This window comes from Glycine max, chromosome 14 (assembly GCF_000004515.6).
Source record: "Glycine max cultivar Williams 82 chromosome 14, Glycine_max_v4.0, whole genome shotgun sequence".
In the NCBI taxonomy this organism is placed as follows: domain Eukaryota; kingdom Viridiplantae; phylum Streptophyta; class Magnoliopsida; order Fabales; family Fabaceae; genus Glycine; species Glycine max.
The window spans coordinates 20432819-20451826 of NC_038250.2; the positions used below are offsets into that span (position 1 = coordinate 20432819).

The following is a 19008-nucleotide window of genomic DNA, read 5'->3' on the forward strand; positions in this document are numbered from 1 at the left end:
TCCCCGATTGTTAGCCAAGGCCAAGGCGATGGCGGACACCTACTCCGCCCCCGAAGAAATTGATGGGCTTCTAGGCTATTGTCAGCATATGATAGACTTAATGGCCCACATAATTAGAAATCGCTAGGAAACTTGTATGGTCTCTCAGACCTTGACTAGATACGACTTTCTTTTTGAAATAAAATGAGTTGGTCCCATGTTTCTACTCCAAAAAGCTTGTGCGAATCAAATCACTCCTGCATTTCATCTCTACCATGCATTCTTTCTTTCTTTACCCACTCCTCACGTTTGGTTTTTTAGGGAAAAACACCATAACTAAACGCGCCACAAGGCATCCCTATCGCACCAGATCCAAATCTAGAACGATGGGTGATCAAGAGGAGACACAGGAACAGATGAAAGCCGACATGTCGGCTCTGAAAGAACAAATGGCTTCCATGATGGAAGCCATGTTAGGAATGAGGCAGCTCATGGAGAAAAATGTGGCCACCGCTGCCACTGTCAGTTCAGCTGCCGAAGCAGGCCCAACTCTCTTGGCAACTGCGCACCATCCTCCCTCAAACATAGTAGGACGGGGAAGGGACACACTGGGGCACGATGGCAACCCTCACCTGGGATACAACCGAGCGGCTTACCCTTATGTATTGCCGCCCAACTACTCACCACCCGTCCTGCAAGACGATGCGGGCCATCTAGCTTCTCCCGTCCTTGAAAGAGAACCTCCTCAACAGCCCAATGAGGTCCACAAAGACCCTCAAGACTATGCTCGAAAGGATGTCGAGTTCTATCCCCCGATCCCCGAAGGGCCGTCACCCAGCACGTTGCCTCAGCCCAACATCACGACACAACCAATAGTTTTGTCCACGGAAGGACCGCCCCCGGCAACTGAAGAAAGGAGGAAGCTCGATCTCCTCGAGGAAAGATTGAGAGCCGTGGAAGGATTTGGGGACTATTCGTTCGCAGACATGATGGATCTTTGCTTAGTACCCGATGTTGTTATCCCCCCGAAGTTCAAAGTGTCGGACTTCGACAAATATAAAGGGACAACCTGTCCCAAAAACCATCTCAAGATGTACTGTCGCAAGATGGGCGTGCACTCTAAAGATGAGAAGCTTTTAATACACTTCTTTCAAGATAGCTTGGCCGGAGTCGCAGTAGTTTGGTACACTAATTTGGAAGCTTCCCGTATCTATACTTGGAAGGATCTGATTACTGCCTTCCTAAGGCAATATCAGTATAACTCCGATATGGCTCCCGATCACACTGAGCTGCAGAATATGTTCAAGAAAGAAGGTGAAACCTTTAAAGAATACGCCCAGCGGTGGAGAGATTTGGCGGCACAAGTAGCTCCTCCCATGGTTGAGAGAGAGATGATCACCATGATGGTAGACACTCTGCCAGTGTTCTACTATGAGAAGCTAGTAGGTTACATGCCGTTCAGCTTCGCGGACCTAGTATTCGCTGGGGAAAGAATCGAGGTAAGATTGAAAAGAGGAAAGTTCGATTACGTTTCCTCCACGAGTGCGAATGCCAAAAGAATCGGGGCAACAGGGGCAAAGAGGAAGGAAGGAGATGACCATGCCATCTCTTCAACGCCCGCGTGGGTCAAACCCCCGCATACACCTCATGGTACCCATCAGTACACGCAACATCACCCGAGCTTCTCGGCTCATACCGGGAACGCCTCTACTTCAGCACCCGTGCAGCCTAAGGCACCCACCCAGAGGGAAGCTCCCCAAGTTCCAACTCCGAACACGACTCACCCAGCCGGTAATTCCAACGCGACAAGGAACTTCCCTCCGAGGCCATTTCAAGAATTCACCCCACTCCCAATGACGTACGAAGACCTCTTGCCGTCCCTCATCGCCAACCATTTGGCCGTGGTAACTCCCGGAAAGGTCCTCCAACCCCCTTTCCCAAAGTGGTATGACCCTAATGCAACTTGCAAGTACCATGGGGGTGTCCCGAGACATTCCGTTGAAAAATGCTTGGCCCTTAAATACAAGGTCCAACATTTGATGGATGCTGGATGGCTGACCTTCCAAGAGGATCGGCCCAATGTGAGAACCAACCCGCTCGCCAATCATGGAGGGGGAGCAGTTAACGCCGTTGAGTCCGATAGGCCGCGCAAGTCTAAACCTTTAAGGGATGTGGCAACCCCTAGGAGGTTTATCTTTGAGGCCCTACAAAAGGGAGGTGTGATTCCCCATAGTGGATGTAAGGAGGATTCCTGTTTGCTGCATTCCGGCGAGCTGCATGACATGGAAACGTGTTTGGGAGTAGAGGAATTGTTACAGCGGATGATAGATCAAGGTCGACTGGAAGTTGGCAGTGAAGGAAGAGAAGAGCAGCACATATGCATGCAGTCCACGGATGGGAGCAGTGTTGCGAAGCCCAAACCCTTAGTGATATACTTCACTAAAGGCACAGCTTCGCAAAAGCCCGGACACCCCTTAGTAGCTAAACCTGTTCCTTTCCCGTACCAAAATAGCCACGCAGTCCCATGGAGATATACACCTCCGAGGGAGAAGGAAGAAGAAGCCACCGACGTCAGCTCGTTGTCGGCTAAAGTAACAAATATCACGGGACTGAGTGGTGTGACCCGTAGCGGTCGTGTGTTCGCGCCTCCGGACCTACTAGTCCAACCCGCGAACGTCAAGGGAAAAGGAAAAATGGTGGAGGAACAAGATGGTGAAGCACCCCACGCTTCGAATAAAGATATTCCGGCAAAAGGCCTTCCGGAGAAAAAGGATGGTAAAAAGGAGGTGTCGCTAGAGGAAGCCAGCGAATTCCTCCATATAATTCAGCAGAGCGAATTCAAGGTTATCGAACAGCTCAACAAAACTCCGGTCAGGGTCTCGCTGTTGGAGTTACTCATGAGCTCCGAGCCTCATCGGGCTCTGCTAGTAAAAGTTCTGAACGAGGCCCATGTGGCCCAAGACATCTCGGTAGAAGGTTTCAGAGGGCTGGTCAATAATATCACTGCCAACAACTATCTTGCCTTCACCGAAGAAGAAATCCCCGCCGAGGGGAGAGGGTATAATAAAGCTTTGCACGTATCAGTCAAGTGTATGGACCATGTCATAGCCAAAGTGCTCATCGATAATGGTTCCAGTTTAAACGTGATGCCTAAGAGCACTTTGGAGAAATTACCATTCAATGCTTCCCACTTAAAGCCGAGTTCAATGGTGGTTCGTGCCTTCGACGGTACCCGCCGAGAGGTTAGGGGAGAGATCGATCTCCTAGTACAAATAGGCCCTCACACCTGTCAAGTCACCTTCCAAATAATGGATATTAACCCCCCTACAGCTGTCTGTTGGGGCGCCCGTGGATCCACTCAGTGGGAGTTGTTCCCTCTACACTCCACCAAAAGTTGAAATTCGTAATGGAGGGGCATTTGGTCATCGTGTCAGGCGAGGAAGACATCTTGGTGAGCTGCCCGTCCTCTATGCCTTATGTGGAAGCCGCAAAGGAGTCATTAGAAACCGCTTTCCAGTCTTTTGAGGTGGTAAGCATTTCCTCCGTGGACTCATTCTCTGGGCAAGCTTGCCTGTCCGATGCAGCAGTAATGATGGCCCGAGTTATGTTGGGAAATGGTTACGAACCCGGAATTGGTTTGGGCAAAGACAACGGCGGCATAACTAGCTTGATAAATGCCAAAGGAAATCGTGGGAAGTATGGTTTAGGCTATAAGCCCACTCAGGCGGATATGAAGAGAAGCATCGCGGGAAGGAAAAGCAGTGGCCAAAGCTCGCAGTTGAGACAAGAAAGTGAAGGAAGCCCGCCCTGCCACATAAGTAGAAGCTTTATAAGCGCGGGTCTGGGAGACGAAGGTCAAGTGGTCGCGATATACGAAGATGATGTTCCGAGTACATTGGATTTGGTACGACCATGCCCTCCTGATTTCCAGCTGGGAAATTGGCGAGTGGAGGAACACCCTGACATTTACGCAGCGAGCATAATGTAAACCTTTACGGTTTTAAAAGCTCTATAGTTGGGCCTAGGCTTTAGAGTTTTTCCTTTTGTTAAGGCTTTGTGTCTTTTGTTTTTGAATTTATAATATAAGGATCTTTCTTCATCTATTCCTACGTCTCTACCCATTCTCATTCTAATACCTGGGACCCGCTTATCAACTTCGAGCAAGAAACTAATCAAATGGAAGATGAAGGGAACGAGGATGTGGGACTTCCCCCAGAATTAGGAAGGATGGTCGCCTATGAGGACCAAGAAATGGGGCCTCATCAAGAAGAAATAGAACTAGTAGACTTGGGAATTGGCAGTGGAAAAAGGGAGGTAAAGATAGGCATAGGTATTACCGCACCTATCCGTGAAGAATTAATAATCCTGCTAAGAGACTACCAAGACATCTTTGCTTGGTCATAGCAAGATATGCCCGGTTTGAGTTCTGACATTGTACAGCACCGATTACCTCTAAATCCCGAGTGTCCCCCGATAAAGCAGGAACTGAGAAGGATGAAGCCCGAAACATCCTTGAAGATAAAAGAAGAAGTGAAGAAGCAATTTGACGCTGGTTTTCTGGCCGTCGCCCGGTATCCAGAATGGGTTGCCAACATCGTACCGGTCCCTAAGAAAGATGGGAAAGTACGAATATGTGTGGATTATCGGGACCTGAATCGAGCCAGTCCCAAGGACAATTTTCCTTTACCACACATCGATATCCTCGTAGATAACACGGCCAATTTCGCTTTATTTTCCTTCATGGATGGTTTCTCCGGTTACAATCAGATAAAGATGGCGCCAGAGGATATGGAAAAGACTACCTTCGTCACCCTGTGGGGGACATTCTGTTACAAGGTGATGTCCTTTGGACTCAAGAATGCCGGGGCAACTTATCAACGGGCCATGGTAGCTTTGTTCCATGATATGATGCATCAAGAGATCGAGGTCTACGTGGACGACATAATTGCTAAATCTAAATCCAAGGAAAAACACCTTGTCAACCTGCGGAAGTTGTTCGAAAGGCTTAAGAAATATCAATTAAGGTTGAACCACGCCAAGTGTACCTTTGGGGTCAAATCAGGGAAATTGCTTGGTTTCATTGTAAGCCAGAAAGGGATAGAGGTAGACCCCGAAAAGGTGAAGGCTATCCTTGAGATGCTGGAACCCCGTACAGAAAGGCAAGTCCGAGGTTTCCTGGGACGCTTGAATTATATTGCCAGATTCATATCACAGCTCACCGCTATTTGTGAGCCGTTGTTCAAGCTCTTACGCAAGAACCATACTGATCGCTGGAATGAGGATTGCCAAGAAGCTTTTGGAAGGATCAAGAAGTGCCTTATGAATCCTCCCGTGCTTATGCCACCAGTACCTGGAAGGCCTCTCATTTTGTACATGACAATCTTGGACGAGTCAATGGGGTGTATGCTGGGGCAACATGACGAATCCAGAAAGAAAGAGCGCGCTGTTTACTACCTTAGTAAGAAGTTCACGACCTGTGAAATGAATTACTCGTTGCTCGAAAGAACGTGTTGTGCTTTAGTATGGGCATCCCATCGCCTAAGGTAGTACATGCTGAGCCATACTACCTGGTTGATATCCAAGATGGACCCGGTTAAGTACATCTTTGAAAGCCAGCTCTCACGGGACGAATCGCCCGGTGGCAAGTCCTGCTATTCGAGTTTGATATAGTTTACGTCACCCAAAAGGCGATAAAAGGAAGCGCCTTAGCAGATTATTTGGCTCAACAGCCTCTTAACGACTATCAGCCCATGCATCCTGAATTCCCGAATGAGGACATCATGGCCTTGTTTGAGGAAAAATTGGACGAAGATCGGGACAAATGGACCGTATGGTTTGACGAAGCGTCAAACATTCTAGGCCATGGTGTTGGGGCAGTATTGGTCTCTCCGGACAATCAATGTGTACCTTTCACAGCCAGGCTAGGATTCGACTGCACCAACAACATGGCCGAATATGAAGCATGTGCCCTGGCCGTCCAGGCAGCGATTGACTCCAATGTCAAACTACTCAAGGTGTACGGCGACTCAGCGTTGGTAATCCATCAGCTGAGAGGGGAATGGGAAACTAGAGATCCCAAGCTGATACCCTACAAGGCCTATATCAAGGAATGGGCTAAAACCTTTGATGAGATCTCTTTCCATCATGTTCCCCGCGAGGAAAATCAAATGGCGGATGCGCTTGCTACTTTGGCGTCTATGTTCCAGCTAACGCCGCACGGGGATTTACCCTACATTGAATTTTGGTGTCGTGGCAAACCTGCGCATTGCTGCCAAGTAGAAGAGGAACGGGACGGTAAGCCTTGGTATTTCGACATCAAGCGATATGTCGTAAGCAAAGAATACCCGCCAGAGATTGCCGACAATGATAAGAGGACATTAAGAAGGTTGGCAGCCGGTTTCTTCATGAGCGGAAGCATACTGTATAAGAGAAACCACGACATGACACTCCTGCGGTGTGTGGATGCCAGTGAGGCAAATCACATGATCGAGGAAGTTCATGAGGGCTCGTTTGGAATGCACGCCAACGGGCATGCTATGGCTAGGAAGATCCTAAGAGCATGTTATTACTGGCTTACCATGGAAAGTGATTGTTGTGTCCATGTAAGGAAATGCCACAAATGTCAAGCGTTCGCAGATAATGTCAATGCTCCACCGCATCCTCTGAATGTCATGTCCGCCCCTTGGCCTTTCTCCATGTGGGGAATAGATGTCATCGGCGCCATTGAGCCCAAGGCCTCGAATGGTCATCGCTTCATCCTCGTAGCGATAGATTATTTCACCAAGTGGGTCGAGGCGGCTTCCTACACCAGTGTCACGAGGGGTGTAGTGGTCAGGTTCATTAAGAAAGAGATCATCTGCCGATATGGTTTGCCAAGGAAGATTATCACGGACAACGGCACCAACCTGAATAACAAGATGATGGGGGAAATGTGCGAGGAGTTTAAAATCCAGCATCATAATTCCACACCCTACCGGCCAAAGATGAATGGAGTCGTGGAAGCGGCCAATAAGAATATCAAAAAGATTATCCAAAAGATGACCGTGTCATACAAGGATTGGCACGAAATGCTCCCATTCGCATTACACGGTTACCGAACTTCAGTGCGAACGTCAACTGGGGCAACGCCATTCTCATTGGTATATGGGATGGAGGTTGTGTTACCGTTTGAGGTAAAAGTCCCATCATTAAGGATCTTGGCAGAATCCGGATTAAAGGAATCAAAGTGGGCTCAAACGCGCTATGACCAGCTCAACCTCATTGAGGGTAAGCGCTTAACGGCCATGAGTCATGGGCGCTTGTACCAGCAAAGAATGAAGAATGCATTCGACAAGAAAGTACGTTTGTGCAAGTTCCATGAAGGAGACCTTGTGCTAAAGAAAATGTCCCATGCTGTCAAGAACAATCGAGGAAAATGGGCCCCGAACTACGAAGGTTCTTTTGTTGTGAAGAGGGCTTTTTTCCGGAGGAGCCCTGGTGCTTACCAACATGGATGGCGAAGAGCTACCTTCACCCGTGAATTCTGATGTCGTCAAGCGATATTATGCTTAGAATCTGGGGCAATTAAGGATGTCGCTGCATGTTCTTTATCTTTATGCGTTTTCTGGATTTCCCCCAGGGATTTCCCATCTGCTGTATCTCTCGTTACAATCTTTCAAAGAAATGAACGTGGATTCGAGGCTTTAGTCCTCACGTTGGTTTCAAACCTTGCGTTGATTTGTGATCACCTGAGCCCTTCCGCTCAGTTCATGGGATGCCCCAAGCGCTTAATTAAAATTGAACCTAAACCAACTTTCGCTAAAATTTGCTGCGTTTGAAAACATTCATGCATACGCATACGCATGCATATTGTTGTGGTAAAACAGGGGCAGGATCATCTTGAGCTACCTTCTGGGGTAGGGACAAAACTTGAACAGCAGAAACCAATCAAGGTAAGACAACGACGCGGTCGAGATTGTCCAAACCTGGTTGTTTATTACTTGCAGGTACTTAGGAACGGATGCAAGTGGGGATGAAGTCACGATCAACTGATCGTTGCCCCTTCTCTGCGCTAAACAAGCAGAGAACGTCGCTGCAAGACAGCCCCGTATCCTTTGTATTCGCAGTTTTCTTTTACTATTTGTTTGTCTTAAAAAGAAAATAATAATAAATAATAAGTCGACGCCTAAATTCTAACTTAAGTAAGTTCAAGTTAGGCAAGACGCTAACCCATGAGAAAGGAAGGGACATGGTTAATGTTCCCGCCAAAAAAAAAATTGCAGCCCCTTTCAAAAGCCATACCCACGGGATTTACGAGTTTGCAGCCCTAGGGTCATCATTTTTCGCATTTTTTGATTCCATCTTGTGCTTTTGTTCATCACCAACAAGTAAGTATTCCATCCCTAAGCTTTCTAGCTTTTCATTGGTGTATTTTGATCTCCTTTTGGTGCTCTAAATTGTGGGAATGTGCTCAAATATGTGGGGCAATTTTGGTTTGTTTTCTTGCTTGATTGGTTTGAATTGGGGGTTTGTATGAGATGGCCCTAGGCCTATAATGCATTTTGAAGTAATGGGGCCTGCCACATTGTCCCCGTTCTCTTGCTATTGATGCCTAAACGCGCGCCCACCAAGTGTTCGGTGAAATGCCTCAATGGCATTAGCGCGCGATTTTTGTAAGGAAACAACCCATGGGGCATTTTGGTTTGCACATATTTTCTATTTTTTGGGACATGCATTCATTCCCGGAAAGGCTAGAGTAATTGCCCCATGTATGTCCTAGGCCTAGGAACCAAAGTTTTTATGCAAAAGAACACAAGAGGAGGTGCATATTGGGTAAAGTTACCCTTTTTGGCCAGCAATTAGCTATGAGCCACGCTACAATAATTTCCCTACGCCTAGATGTTTAGGAATTTTGCTCATCATAAATGTGTAGGTTTAAAATAGGTAGCAAAATACCTTTGGCAATTTACACTTTGGGTGTGGTAGCAAAATACTAGGATGTATGTACATGTAATTTTTGGTAGTCAAAATGTCTCACAAAAAGATATATATACATATGTGTTGCATGTTATGTAAAGAAAATACCTTACCAAAAATGCCTTTTAGTTTGAATGCAATTTTAGTCAGCAAAAGGAAATATACTTGAACTTGCATGCGGCTTTAGGTAGCAAAAACACTTGAATAAAGCATGAAATGTAGCACCTTGTTGCGTAGATAGCCAAGATTCATCACAAAGTTTGTATATGCATAGGTATTAGACATACCAGAATGTGCACGTGTGCAATTTTTGGTAGCCAAAATGCTTTGAGTATGCGTGTGTGTAAATTTAGCCAAGGAAGTTCATGTGATGTAGGTAACAAATACACCTCGGAAGTACATATAAATAATCTAGGTAATGAAGGTGCCTTGATTGTGCATTTTTCTTAGTCAGAAGAATATCTTGTGCGAGTGAATGTTCGTAAGGAAGTATGTGCATGAGTTTGCTCTAAATTTACATTGATGTTTGTGTTTATTGGAGGAGGTTGTATGTCATTTTTGTTTTAAGAGTAGCATTCCTTGGTAAAGCTAACTTTCCAAATGTTTGCCTTCGTAGGAAATGGCCCCGAGGAAGCTTGCCTCAAAGAGGTCCAGGAAGGATAAGGCAGCCGAAGGAACTAGTTCCGCTCCTGAGTATGACAGTCACCGCTTTAGGAGCGCTGTACACCAGCAATGCTTCGAGGCCATCAAGGGATGGTCGTTTCTCCGGGAGCGACGCGTCCAGCTCATAGACGGCGAGTATACTGATTTCCAGGAGGAGATAGGGCGCCGGCGGTGGACATCACTGGTTACTCCCATGGCCAAGTTCGATCCAGAAATAGTCCTCGAATTTTATGCCAATGCTTGCCAACAGAGGAGGGCGTGCGTGACATGAGGTCCTAGGTAAGGGGTCAGTGGATCCCGTTCGATGCAGATGCTATCAGCCAGCTCCTGGGATATCCGTTAGTGCTGGAAGAGGGCCAGGAGTGCGAGTATGGCCAGAGGAGGAACCGGTCTGATGGGTTCGATGAGGAGGCCATCGCCCAGCTGCTATGTATACCGAGGCAGGATTTTGCCCGGACTGCTGCAGGGAGGCGAGTGCGAATCATGCGCACCAACATGACCACCCTGACTCAGATATGGATGACTTTGCTGCTTAGCAACATCCTGCCCACCGATCATAATTCCGACCTCCCTCTGCCGAAGTGTCAGCTGGTGTACGCCATCCTGACGCGGATGAGCATCCATGTGGCTCAGTTAATCGCTGATGCCATTTATATTTTTGCAGGTATGGAGCCTACCAGGCATCCTTTGGATCCAGATAAGTCCAACAGGGCCCTGGGATTTCCCTCGCTGATCACAGGACTCTGTCAGTCGTTTGGAGTCCCCGTTGCACCTACCAAGGTAATTCGGCCGCCCATCACCCGGGCTTTTATTGAGAAGTACTGTACCCAGAGACAGGCTCAGGGTGATGCTCCACAGGCCGCGGGCGCGCCACCACCACCTCATCAGGCTGGCCAGGCTGGGTTATTTGACATGGGGCAGTATTTACGGCATTTGGTACGCCAGCAGGCGGCCAACCACCGGGCACATGTGCAGACCCATGATTGTCTGTACCAGATGAGCCTCAGCATGCAGAGCCAGGGCTTCGCTGCTTTTTCATGCCCTACTCCAGACCAGTTCAGGGCAGAGGTCGCATGGCCCGGAGATTGGCCCGAGGCCCAAGTAGGAGAGGTGCTCCCAGAAGCTCCCGGTGATGGCGAGGAGGCCCACGAGGACGAGGAGATGGCCGATTTGCTTGACTTCTTGGGAGGGAGTGGAGCTACATGACTGGGAGATCCCCAGATTCATGTTTTCTTTCATATTTCTTTTATCATTTTTATGTTATGTTATTTTTTTTGACTTGAGAGACTAATGTTTGTTTTTGATTGCTTCGATTGTCATTTGTACAGCGCATACATTTTTGTTTGGATTGTTGCGTTAGTGTTTATATCATTACTATCAATGATGTTTGAAATTCTGGAACTGTGTAGAGTTCTTCGTTTAAGAACATCGTCAAAAAAAATATATATATGTAAAACAAACAAAAATCAAAATAAAAAAGAAAAAAATGAACTGGAAAGAAGAGAGCAAGTAAGAAAAAAAAAAAGAAGAAAGAGAGCAAGTAAGAAAAAGAAAAACAAGTTGTCTAGCTGAAAAACCAACATGCTTTTGAAAAGAGATGACTTCCAACTTTTCTTTGAAAAATTCACTGATCATAACTAGTTTTTGAAAAAAATGTGTGTACACCTGAAGGGTGAATGCTGTGAAAATTTTCCCAGACGCCCAAAATGGACTCGGATGAATGCACAAATGGATAAAAGAACATATTTTGGAAACATTGGGTTGACTAAAATAGAGGAAATGAATCCTGAGCCCTAGCATCACATGACCATAAAAATTTGACACTTGAGTGTCCGCATAGGTGCATGCATGACCAGTTTTGCATAAAGTTTCCAAATCATCATTTTTGCATTTGTGTCATGGAAATAATGTGGGGCACCCCTTTTATCCTTGAGCCAAACCAAACCCCGACATGTATCATGTCTAGCCATTCTACAAACCTTGAGCCAAAATCCTGACTCACTATAATCCTTACCCTCGGAAGCAAAAAAGAAAAGAAAAATTCCAATCAAAGAGAAAGCAAAAAGAAAAGAAAGGAAATTCTCAATCAAAGAGTGGGAGAAAGCAAAAAGAAAAGAAAGAAAATTCCCAACCAAAGAATGGGAGAAAGTAAAAAAAGGAAGGAAAGAAAGTTCTTGATCAAAGAAACTAGAAGAAATGTACAGAAAGGTCTTTTGACCAGACAATATCTGAACAATACAGAATTGTCACCAAATGAACAAAAGGAAGGAAAGGAAACCATGACCTAAAGTGGTCTTCTCCCTTTGATTACCAACCAAAATCCTGTGCGTCGGTGACTTGCTCGCCTCGCGTCAAACAAGAACAGAAAAGGAAAAGGCCAAAAACACACAAAAGCCGAAAAAACCCACTTAAAGAACACATTCCCAAGGGAAGTCCTATTGATTCATGATCACGCATGTAATTTTTGATTTGATAGGAAATAATTTGCAAAGTCAAGTCATGACATATCTATGGTTCGGAATTAGGATGAAACACTTACCTGTGCGAGATTGATACACTTTGAGTGATTTTCTTCTATTTTTGTCGAACCCAGTGTTTCCTCTAAATGGTCATTTAGAAACGAAATGCTAACATCCAAAATCTCATTTATGGTTATGGGGGGGTTTCATCAGCAGACTCTCCTTCCCCGGTAGACGCATTGTTTTTCACTCAAAAAGGCATATGTTGCTCTAATCAGTTGGAATATTTGTCTCTTTGCTAAAGCATGTTTGCATTTTAGTGGAGAAAACACCGAGACTTTTTCAAGTCTCACAAGTTATCCAGAACTACGTAGGTCTGAGTTCCTCATTGGAGGATACGTAGGAGTAAGAGCCTCACTTTTGTCGACCACACCACCTTTTGTTGTCATGACCCACGAGCTGGTAGCCCGCGGAGACACCTTACGGTTATCCGCACCTCGTCATTCAGTGACCCCAAGTGTGATTGATGAGCAGAGGCCAATATGGTCATCTACGCCCTTTCCGGAGATGTCAGCATCTTCCGGTGGAGACTTTTTCAAGTCTCACAAGTTATCTAGAACTACGTAGGTCTGAGTTCCTCATTGGAGGATACGTAGGAGCAAGAGCCTTGCTTTTGTCGGCCGCCCCACAATCTCTGTCATACTAACCCTGAGGTCATGTGACATGCGGAGACAAAATTTGGTCATTCCGCACCCCTTTGCCATTCAGACACAGTCGTGTCCGATGGCACGCAGAGACAAATTATGGTCATTCTGCACCCTTTTGTCATCCAGAGGCGGCGGGCCCGATGACATGCAGAGACAAAATTTGGTCATTCCGCACCCCTTTGCCATTCAGACACAGTCGTGTCCGATGGCACGCAGAGACAAATTATGGTCATTCTGCACCCTTTTGTCATCCAGAGGCGGCGGGCCCGATGACATGCAGAGACAAAATTTGGTCATTCCGCACCCCTTTTCCATTCAGACACAGTCGTGTCCGATGGCATGCGGTGACAAAATTTGGTCATTCCGCACCCCTTTGCCATTCAGACACGGTCGTGTCCGATGGCACGCAGAGACAAATTATGGTCATTATGCACCCTTTTGTCATCTAGAGGCGGCGGGCCCGATGACATGCGGAGACAAAATTTGGTCATTCCGCACCCTTTTGCCATTCAGACACAGTCGTGTCCGATGGCACGCAGAGACAAATTATGGTCATTCTGCACCCTTTTGTCATCCAGAGGCGGCGGGCCCGATGACATGCAGAGACAAAATTTGGTCATTCCACACCCCTTTGCCATTTAGACACAGTTGTGTCCGATGGCACGCAGAGACAAATTATGGTCATTCTGCACCCTTCATCAATCGCGCCCGACAAGCCCGTTGACACACGGAGATTTACATCATCTTCTGCACTCACAAGATCTGTCATACTGACTTTTGAGTCACGCTGACGGGCGGAAATACCCGAGTGGTTATCCGTATAAACATTCTTTTGCTATCTGTAAGACAGAACGCTTGATAGCATGCAGAGACTGACATCGTCTTCTGCACCTTTTGTTCCCTCGGGAACAACAAGTCATTTGCATGCAGAGATTTTATGGTCACCCGCGACTCTCGTCAATCGAGAGGAACGAAATTAGTGTCTTATCTTTACTTTCCTTTTATCTCCAATAAAAGACAAGTAAAGAGGGGCAACTGTCATACCCTAATTTTGTCCGGGGACCTTTGCTTGATGACATGCGACCTTTGTTTGGTCCTTTTAAGGTGCTTGGCACCCATCATTAGGCAATTTGTGAAATTCCGGGACATGCTGAAAAACAAAAGAAATATTGATGCACAATCCGTAAGGTTCCGTGACACACCGGGAATCAAATGGAAGCATCGTTGCACAATTAGTGAGGTTCCGTAACATTCCGTAAGTCAAAAAAGGGATGATTATGTAATCCACAAGGTTCTGTAACATTACGGAAAGAAAACAAGTATCGTTACGAAATTCGTAAGTTTCCGTAACTTTACGAAAAAAGAATCACCAAAAAAAGGCAAGGGGGTGTACTTAGTAAAAATGGGGGTGCAAATAGCAACCAGGCCCACTTGGGCCCTCCAGAAGATTCCTCCAGAAGGCTGTTGCTTCTGGAGGAAGCAACCCTGCTCGCATGGGCGAGCTGGGCGGCAACCATCTCCCCTATTTTGCTATAAATAGGGGAGGAAGTGAGAAGGAAAAGGGTTCACCCCCTTAGGCACTTCTCTCTCTTTCGAATTTGCTTGGAAAAGTTGTTTCCGTGAAGAAAATCTAAGCCGAGGCGCTTCCGAAACGTTTCCGTAAGGAATTTCGCGAAGGTTTCGACCGTTCTTCGACGTTCTTCTTTCGTTCTTCATCGTTCTTCGATCTTCAACGGGTAAGTACCTCGAACCAAGCTTTTCGATTCATTCTATGTACCCGTGGTGGTCCACATTGTATTTTGTGTATTTCTATACTCGTTTCATTTACTTTTTATACCCCCTTTTGACGTGCTTAAGTCATTTTATTTAAGTCATTTCTCGCTTAACCTAAAAATAAAATAAATTTCCACCGATCGTTTGAATTGTATTATCCGTTAACTTCGGTTAAAATGAATTCCGACCGTTCGGTCGTGCCGTAACCACGTTGGAAATCAAAAAGAGGTAAAATAATAATATAATAACAAAAATATACCTTTTAGTAAAATAAAGCGGAAAATCAATCGGACGTTTTCTCTTTGGGATTTCTCATTCTTAATCGAATTGACTAATAACTAAAGTGAAACTAAGGCTAAAATCAACTCGCCTAGTCAAGCTCGTCCATAAAAATAGGTTTTTGAAAGTTTGTCATTTCAATTTCTTACTAAGTAAAATGGATCGTTTTCAAGGTCCAACGCCTTAAAATGATCACCTTTTAAGTAAAAAAGAATCACTTGATAAAAAAGAACTACGTAGGTCTGATTTCCTCATCGCAATTGAGGAATACGTAGGAGCAAAGGGAAACACCCTTGTCGACCATAAAAAGAGAAAAAAATATAAAAAGGGTATAAAGGATATAAAGACATAAAAAGGGAACATAAAAAATCAAAGTCATGTTTGCACATTCGATTAAAGGCTGCCGTCCCTTGGGACGGACGTGTGGGGTGCTAATACCTTCCCCGTGCGTAAATACAACTCCCAAACCTTTCACTTAAAAGTTCGTAGATCGCGTCTTTTCCGGTTTTTCCGACGTTTTTCTCAAATAAACGTTGGTGGTGACTCCGCGCGTATTCCTTTCGTGGAACACCCATCCCGCAAGTCACGCGTCGCCCTCCCGCCGAAGGGTAGGTTGCGACAGGAAGCAACGTGTTTTAATTCTAATATTTTCTAATTCAATTTTACTCACTGTTTAATTTACAAAAACAAACAAACCCTCCCCCCCCCCCCCCCCCCAATTCGTTACTTTTTTATTACTATCTATTATGAACCTTTGGTTGGCCATTGCTCATTGGGAGACGACCTAGGATCACTTTGTAGATATTGCATTTTTAATGTTTATTTGATTCGGGAAAGCCTCGATCAGGAAGTTATTGAAAGTTGAAAGTTGAAAAAGGAAGTTGGAAGTTGGAAAGGGAAGTTACTGGAAGTTGAAGTTGGAAGTTGGAAGTTGGAATTTCAAATTTCAAATTTGAATATTTTTTTTTGAATAGAAATTATTGTGCATGGTTAGTTGATTGTTAATTAAATTAATTTAATTTGAAATGTTTGGTGATTGATTGTGTTTGATTGGTGTGTTATTGTACTTGTTTTTGCTTGATTAATATTGAATGATTGTTTTAATGCCTTTTGGTACCACTTGATTCTCATACATTGCAACAAGTGGTAACATTTTTCTCCTCTCTATTCATAATTTGTTTTTGATGTTGACAAGGGTGATGTGCCATCATTTTCTTCTATTTTCTAAACCCTTTTTGCACCATTTTAATTATTGATTGGTCTTAATTGTCAATTAATTAGGCAGTTTTATTATTTGGGCTCATTTAGCTAATTTGATGTTTTTAATCTAATTTCAGGAATTAATGAAACATTGGGCTTAATCCGGATTTTGGTTGTGGACTTGAAGAGGGCAAATAAAGCAGCGCTTACCTTAGTTAATTTCTAATTAGGAAATTTTGCAATTTTATTTTATGTTGTTCAGTGTTTATTTCGTTTTGGGCCAGAGTATTGTAATAGGGCCCAGTGACTTTGAGTGACTCTTTTTAAATAGCTGCCTTGGGATTCGTGCAGGGCATTCTGTTATGCTATTTTCATTATTCAGAGCTTTGGTTTTAGGTTTTCACGTTTTTCTGTTCCCTTGTTACGGTTTTCGTTCTTAATGCAAAATTCCCTTTTCTGCTTCTAATTACGAGTTCATTCTTGCTTCTTCTTCTACTTTCGTTTACGTTTCTGTCTCATTTACGTTTCTGTTCATTTACGTTTCTGCTTCATGTTTCATTTGCGTTTTCTGCTTGAATCCATGGAAGGCTAGATTTTCTGGTGTTGTTTCCTTTTGAGGACGAAGCCCAACTCTCTTTGAGGTTTCGCTTGTAATGTGGTTCCCTGAGCCTAACTTGCATTCATGCTTAATGGACGAAGGGCTAACTGGTGTATGTGGTGCCTAATCACGTATTGACAACCCTAAGTTGATTTTCGCTTAGTAAATTGAAATAGGGTTGGATTAAGTGGTTGACTGTTAGGGACGAATTCTCCATAACCCAGGATAAGAGAATGGCTTCTGAATCAAACGAAACAATCCGTTTTTAATATTAGTAGTTTCGTATTCTAGTTTACTTGTTCTGCTCTTTAATCACAAAACAAACAACCCCCCCCAATCGTTACTGTTACTGCAAGTATATTATGAACAATTGGTGTGTCACTGCTCGTTGGGAAACGACCTAGGATCACTTCCTAGTTACTGCATTTTCATGTTTATTTGATTCGGGTACGGCCTCGATCAAATTTGGCACCGTTGCCGGGGGGCAGTGTCCAAAGGTTCATAATAGCTAGCTAGTGTTGTGTGTTTAATCCCTTCGTGTTTTATGTTTAACTGTTAGTATTGTGTTAGTATGTGTGTTAGTGTTGTTTAGTGTCCTGGTATTTTGTTTAGTGTGTGTTCTGTTTCAGTTTTCCCATTAAGCATTTCCCCTGTTTCAGTCTTGGGTGTTTTGCTGTGAATAGTGTTTTGCGACGGACTTAGCGACCACTTTTGCTTGCGGCAAAACAGAGTAGTAGTAGAAATCAATTAGAGATGGATTTTAGCGACCACCCATGTTGAATTATTTGTGATTTTTTGTTTTAGTAGCTAGGGTTGTTATTTTTGGCTGAATTTTTTTGTGGTAACTTCTTTTAATCCATATTTTGTGGGAAAAATAGCTAGATCCTTTAGTTTGGTCAGATTTGAAAGTTCCAAAAAACTAGCAAATTTTGTGTTTGTCAAAACTTCAAACGGCCATAACTTTTGCTCCGGTTATCAGAATTGCAATTATTATATATGCATTTGGGGTAGAAAAAAATTTCCTACACCGTGGTAGTTGGCCTTAGGCCGGCTGAGGTCTCCATCATTCAAAAATAGTGATTCTGTCAAAAGTTTTTTATTTTTCAAGTTTTATTCACTTATTTTTCTTAAACTACCATTTTTAGCTTCCATAGTTAGACTTTGAATTTTTGCCTAAAAATTTTGTGCTATCTTTTCATCATTTTATAAGGTAGCTCACAAAATTTCAAGTCATTTGGATATCATTTGAGGGTAGTTGTAGTTCAAACCTGCACCTTTATTTACATGACAAAGCAACTAGTTGTGCATGCTGAATGTAGTGTATGACTAGAGGCAATCCATCTGACTTACAACCCTTTGATCCTGAGATAGATAGGACATTTCATAGATTAGTTAGGCATCATTTTATACCTTTCGATCATCCTGAGCATTCCATTACTGGTGAATCTGTGCATTCTGTTATTGGTGATTTTGAACATCTTGATTTTGAGCATTATAATTTTGAGCATTCTGATTCTGAGCATTCTGATTTTGAACATTCTGAGAACACGGCACAACCTCCACCCCGTGAGAGGACTCTAAGGGAAATGGCTGCACCTGATTTCACCTACCAAAGCTTGTGCATCCAATACCCTGATGAGGATGTCCCATATGTTCTTAAAACTGGACTGATTCATTTGCTTCCAAAGTTTCATGGCCTTGCAGGTGAAGACCCGCACAAACATTTGAAGGAATTTCATATTGTCTGCTCCACCATGAAACCCCCAGATGTCCAGGAGGATCACATATTTCTGAAGGCTTTTCCTCATTCTTTGGAGGGAGTGGCAAAGGACTGGTTGTATTACCTTGCTCCAAGGTCCATCACGAGCTGGGATGGCCTTAAGAGAGTATTCTTAGAAAAAATTTTCCCTGCTTCCAGGACCACAGCCATCAGGAAAGATATCTCAGGTATTAGACAACTCAGTGGAGAGAGCCTGTATGAGTACTGGGAGCGATTTAAAAAATTATGTGCCAGTTGCCCTCACCATCAGATTTCAGAGCAGCTTCTTCTCCAATATTTTTATAAAGGACTCAGTAATATGGAGATAAGTATGATAGATGCTGCCAGTGGTGAAGCCCTTGGAGACATGACTCCTGCTGAAGTTAGAAATTTAATTGAGAAGATGGCTTCCAACTCCTAGCAGTTTAGCGCCAGAAATGATGCCATAGTCATTAGAGGAGTGCATGAGGTAGCTACAAACTCAGCTGCATCATCTGAGACTAAGAAGCTTGAAGGCAAACTGGATGCATTGGTTAACTTGGTAACCCAGCTGGCCTTGAATCAGAAATTTGTACCTGTTGCAAGGGTTTATGGTTTGTGCTCCTCTACTGACCACCATACAGACCTTTGCCCTTC

At 44.4% G+C, this 19008-nt stretch overlaps 1 non-coding gene across 1 annotated transcript; it reads right to left on the reverse strand.

The window, feature by feature from the left end:
* Window positions 1-18538: 18538 nt before the first annotated feature.
* On the reverse strand, window positions 18539-18645 carry LOC112999451 (small nucleolar RNA R71). The gene has a single exon (XR_003264638.1). It is a non-coding gene; the product is annotated as a small nucleolar RNA R71 (small nucleolar RNA).
* Between the last annotated feature and the right edge of the window lie 363 nt (window positions 18646-19008).